We start from the raw sequence: 6311 nt of genomic DNA, 5'->3' as shown, positions 1-6311 counted from the left end.
TTCCATACAAAGTGGTCTTTTTTTATAACTATAAACAAAAGATTTTGTGAGTTCTTCCTCATTTCCATCATCATTGATTACCACAAGTTTGAAAACTTCATGTGAGACATTTAGATTAACAAACTTTCTGCTACACTCCACTAACAAAAGTTATTATAACATATGACATGTTTCTTGAGCTCTAATGTCTCTTTCTATAACTATCTTAGTTGAAAGCTTTCTATATTCTCATGATGCTAAACCATCAAGATTATCAATATTTAAAAGATACATCAACATTTTTTGATATGTTTTAGAGCTTCTATTAGCTTTTGCTGCATACTTTGCAATATATTTGATAATTGCATGTCTCGAAAGGACAAGTTGCCAACCGACATTGGCCCTCCACAATTTTAGTATGTATTAACTTTGTCATCATTTCTTGCTAGTTCAAATTTTTCTCACTTGAATCTACATTGGTGTATAACTTTGATCCCTCCTAATTTAATTGCCAAGGAGCATTATACCTAAAATTGGTGAATACATATCTTGTTAACCCAACTTGTTGAAAAAGGTGAAATAGATAGTTTAGACATAAATTTTTTCAATTTGATTAAACTAAAAACCATTCACCCTCTTTTTTATGAAGGCATGCTTCCTCCTTACAGATCGTGTGTCTTTCAATATTCAGATATATCCACCTCAGCAAGTTGTGTTGTATTCTTGAGGCATGGATGCTGACCAAAATTGTAGAAGACCTAAAAATGATAAATGATAAATTATTCTATTGGATAGAGGTGAGAAACACATATTAATATTTAACTCATTTATAATATGAAACTTACATGTATATTTGTTTGATGCAGATCAAGTCTAGGGTTCTATGCATGAATAATGGAGTCAAAATATCTCTTTGCACTTTTTTGTTCATACTCATTTGACCAATTAATAGTGTCCATATTTGGTGCCCCTTCAATCCATAACAAGTCATGAAAATAAGGTGAACCATTATGTTTCCACTCATATCTACACCAAAAGTCCTTTACTTTCATACCTTTTTCAAGTATTTCTTTCCTAAACATTGTATTCCTTAAGTGCATTTAATAAGTGACCATATGTGGATAGTTGATGATATTCTACCTTCTCCATTTTTGAGCCTCTCATGGATCAACAAGTGGTGTACCAAGCATTACTGCATGTAAATTAGGCCATTGCATATCCGTTGCACTTAATGTGAAGAAAATTGTAGGTGTGCTAAGTCGGTCAAGTAAGTCAATTAATTCTAATTTACATTTTGCCCAATATGATTTTGTTCCTCTTAGACTTGTTCTGAATTGCATTATCCTATCTATGAGATTATTATGTGGCATATTGTCTATATGTTCATGTAATTAATTCATAGTAATTAGCATTTCCTGAAAGCTCCTTTTTGCAAAAATATATGCTAAAATTTGTGCACGATGTCTCATTACCATGTTCTGCAGAAAATACCTAAATCGTGGATGTTTTCTAAAGTAGTGATCCTTGTATTTGATCAAATGCTTTACAAATTCATGCAAGTGTACTTATTTCATTCTAGGCTCTAACCAATCACAACTTCTATCTAGAAATAATTTTGGGAAAGCCATATCCAACAACCCATATGTGACATACTCATTGATACGTGATGCACCTATAGATGGATACTCAATTAAAGTAGAAAGAATTGCATCAAGATTATTAACCCAAGCATGAATTAATTTCATTTCCCTTTGAGCATTAGGTGGCTTTGAAGCCATAGAGTTTGTGTGCTTAATTATATTACCTTTGCCTATCTCCATGAGAGGACCTAGGAATACAACTTCATTTGCATCAAAATCAAACTCCATGTGCATTATCTTTGATCTATGAAAAATATTCTCATCTGTATTTCTAGGTAGGTCATTAAGAGCACTTTCATCTATCCTAACATCTGCATAAAATTTATCATTTTCAATTTTGTATTTCAATGCTCTATAAACACAATCCCTATTCATAGTAAAGTTATATTGTGTACCACATTTATCCCTTCTTCGAATAATAATGATTAGTAAATGATCAACTGTGTGTGGCAAGACTTTTGATAGTTGTTCAACATGCTAGGGAAAACTAATGGTATGTCCTTTATACTTATATTGATCACTAGTTGCATTTGTAACTTGTAATATATTGTTTACATGTGCAATCAACATCTCTTCAACCTGAGTTAAATTTGCAAGCTCTTGTGGTTGGCATCCCAGATCCATCTTATTTGAAGATGAAAACCTATGAATTCCTATCTCTTGACAACACCTATTTCATATTGGACCCTCACTAGTGTGATATACTTTCATTCCTACATATGACTTCTAACAAACATAACACATATTTGGTGTTTTCAAACTATCTATTTGATATCTAAATTGCATTTGGAATCTTCTAAATTTGGATTGAAGCATACTATTTGGGTTGGGCATGTTTTCTCTATCATTTTGAAATTCTAAATCAATATGTATGTCGATTCCATGTTGTGGTGTTTCTAGTACATGTGCTATGGATGGCAAGCGTACATTCTCAATATTTAGTTGATTTTTTATATTTCGAGGATGGTCATATATGTGACTTGGTTGGGCTTGAGGATGTTGAATTTGGCAGCTTTGTGCATTTTCAAGAACACCCTCAAAAGTACATTGACAATGGTTTCTCTCTACATTTTCCAGATCTTGATTTTTCAGTTTCTATTTGTTCAACCATTATTTCTACACTTCTTCTGGAATGTCTTTGCCTGTGCCCTTGATTTTTTGTTACTTTTTGTTATTCTCTTTTAGATTCTATCTATTGTTCTTGTTGATATCTAAAATATTCTCTACAATACTCTCTTTGATATTGTCTTTGGTATTCTCTCCTTTCCTCCTTTGTCTCAAAATTCAACCTAGGTCTCACCATAGCTAGTAGATTTTTTATTTATTGAAGTAACATTTATTTATATACATGTGACAAATATTTCAATAATAAATATTATTAAATGTGAATTAATTTTTTTTATATAATGTATGCTTGAATGAAGATAAATAACCTTGGAAAAGTAACATATGTTTGTATATAAATGAGAAATACAAAATAAATGAACCTTACTATTACAATGTAGAATTTTTTTTTGGAGAAAGTTCTTGTGCAAGTAGATCGATGAGATTATATAAGCATCAAAATGTATGCATAGAGTATCCATAAATGGAGAGAAATAATGGAGATAGTTTATTAGATTGTTAAAAAAAAATATTAATATAAGAACAAAAAAGAGCATGAAGAATTTTTTTAAAATTAAATTAAAAGATTTATGGAAGTGTGTACTTTTATTATGAAATATACAACATCAAGATAAATAGTCACAAAAGATTATTACATCATGGAAATCAATGATCTTATTTATTACATCATTTAATTACAAAATAGATAAGTACATGATTTTTTATTTTACAATACAAAATAAAAATACCAAAAATAATAGGAAGTCCACTTTAGAAGACAGTGAACATTTGCTTTCTAATAGAGTAGAATATCTACCAAGACATATATGGGTCTCCACACAAAAAAGAACCAATAGCATATTCAATACCACTACCTTAATATCCACCTTCTGTTAACCCAATCATGAGATCGATGCAAGCGAGTTCAAGAGTTTGGGTATGTGGAAAGTAGATTTCAAAAAACTGTTGTTGACTTAGTAGGGATTGAAACTTGTCAACAACCACCCCAAACCACCAACAATCATTATCAAAGACATCTACAACCATATCTAATGGAATGTATCCTGGTAGTGAAATAAGTGGTGGTGTAGGTCTAATAAGATCATAAAAAAACTCCTCTATAAGAGGTTCTTGATTCAGCTCATCTATAATAAAATGATCATATTGAATAACAAATGTTGGCCTTTGAGCATTTTCCACTCGACCTATACTAGTACCATGGAACCATGCTCCCTGGAAGCCATCATCATCATAATGAAATTCCACTTTCATTCCATAGTTAAAATTCATGATGTGCACCTTTAACATAAATAGAGTACATAAAATCTTTTCAATGACATGTATTTAGTTCAAAATAAGAGTATACATAAATATAGTTAGTATTGAAATATGCGTTAGAAAAAATACATTCTTAAATTTATTTATGCATAAAAATTACATTCTAATATTCTATGAAAAAATTACATTCTAATGTTTGAAAATGGCAGCATTGCCTTCCACTTTTCAAACATAATTGCCTAACAGTTAACTAGAAATAATATGTAAACACTAATCTAAATCAAAATACTATTGTAAATCTAAACATTATTCAAAATCTAAATAGTACTCTAAACTAAAAGACTATTATAAATGAAAATAGTAATGTAAATCTAACAAATAATATAAATATATCTACTTTTATATATCAAAATACCAATCTAAATGAAACACAATCATAATTCAAGTAGAAACTTACTTTTGTATTTGATGTGACTCTTGAATCTTGATCTCCAAATTTTCAATTTCTTCTCTAAATTTCTTCTCTTCTTCAACAACCTGTAATCTTTCACAAAAAATCTATATTCTACTCACTGTCTCTCTTTTCTATCCTACACAAACTCTCCAAAAAAACATTCTAATCTATATTGTACTCTCTGCAAATGCAGTCTCCTTTGCAATGTAAATGCACTCTCCTTTGCAATAGAAGAATGAAATGGAAACATTCTTACATAATGAGTGAAAGTAACTCTTCCTGTCCCCACAAAAACTTTTCCTCTCCCACCCCTCAAAATATTTGCATGGCATATTCATTTATTAAAAATTGAATAGCCAATACATTATACAGACCTTTAACAATCTTGAAAACACAAAAACAAAATAAAGTAAGTTAAAAATGTGACATGAATAAATGAATTAAAAAATATGGCATGTGGCGATGCCATGTACACCCCCCACTACCCTTTGTAGGTCTAAGCACCCCACCTCAACAGTTACTATTGCTGCTGAGAGTGACAGTAACTACCGCCATCAACAGTGACAGTTTGCCACCACCCACTGCATGCAAGGTATAACCCCTATAGTCATGGTGGTTTTAATATTATTTTTTATTTATTTTTATTTATTTTTCATTTTTATTTATTTATTTTTTAAAAAAATGTAAATTTTTTCTTTTAATTTTTATTTTATTATATATATTAATATAATATATATTTTAAAATATATAATGAATTTAAAAATTGTAGGTTATTATATAATGAATAAAAAAATTGCAATTTATTATATAATTAATTTATAAAACTAATAGGGTTATTTTTTATTTTTTATTTTTCATTAAATATTAATATCTTTATTATTAAATTATTTAAGAGGTGGTCTAAATTGAACTATTTATTTTCTATATTAGTTTTAATTTCGTATTTTAAGCAATTTTGGACCCTATTAATCTAGGCATGCCATTTAGCTTTCTAATATTTGACCACCTATTATTTCAAGCCTATTATTTCAAATTTACTTTAAATTCATTTAGATTTGTGTTATTTGAGCCACCTATTATTTCAAGAATATTTTATTTTATTTTATTTTATGATTTAAAAGTTTGTAACTGCTGCTAGTTCTTTTTTATTGATAGAGAATCTTTTTTGACATATTCTCATGTTGGGCATTCGTGCTACCATTGTATAGAATGCCTCTCAGCATAATAAAGGAAAAAAATTATAGATTATTCGTGTAAATTTTGCAAATTATTTGGAAGATGATAGCAAAAGAATTAAGGAAGAGGAAGAAAAGTTGGAAAACATTAGAGAAAACTTTGCTAAGTTAGAACATAGTGTTGTAGAGATGGACAAATTTGTGAGAAAATCTTTTGAAGTGATAAGGTTCTTTAGAAGGAAAGAGACATATTTTTTACATATATTCTCTCTATTGCAAAGTTCATTGTCACTTAGATTTTGATTTGATGCAAAAATAGTTGGAGTTATTAGAAACTTCAAAGAAAACCTATGAAACTTTCAAACCTTCATGGAGCAAAAATTCTAGCTTATGTAATTTGTGGTAAAATTCAAGCTAAAGAGAATATGAAGAAGGTACAAGATACTGATTTTGCAACACCAAGGAGGATTTTTTTAGATATTTTGAGGTTTTTATAAATGTTTTTTTGAAGAATTAAGCTATTGAACTTGTACATCGTACATTGTGATCTTGCCTTTGCCATTGATGTCAAAGGGGGAGTATACTATAGGAGCATGAAAATATAAGTAAAGGGAGTATAATATGTGTAGCTGCATAGATGGCTTTTGAGAAACTTTTGGATAAGATATTGGATTATCATGT

The sequence above is a fragment of the Cupressus sempervirens genome, chromosome 2 (assembly GCF_028749045.1).
Source record: "Cupressus sempervirens isolate cs-2001-9-10 chromosome 2, ASM2874904v1, whole genome shotgun sequence".
Lineage (NCBI taxonomy): Eukaryota > Viridiplantae > Streptophyta > Pinopsida > Cupressales > Cupressaceae > Cupressus > Cupressus sempervirens.
This window is presented reverse-complemented; position numbering follows the sequence as displayed.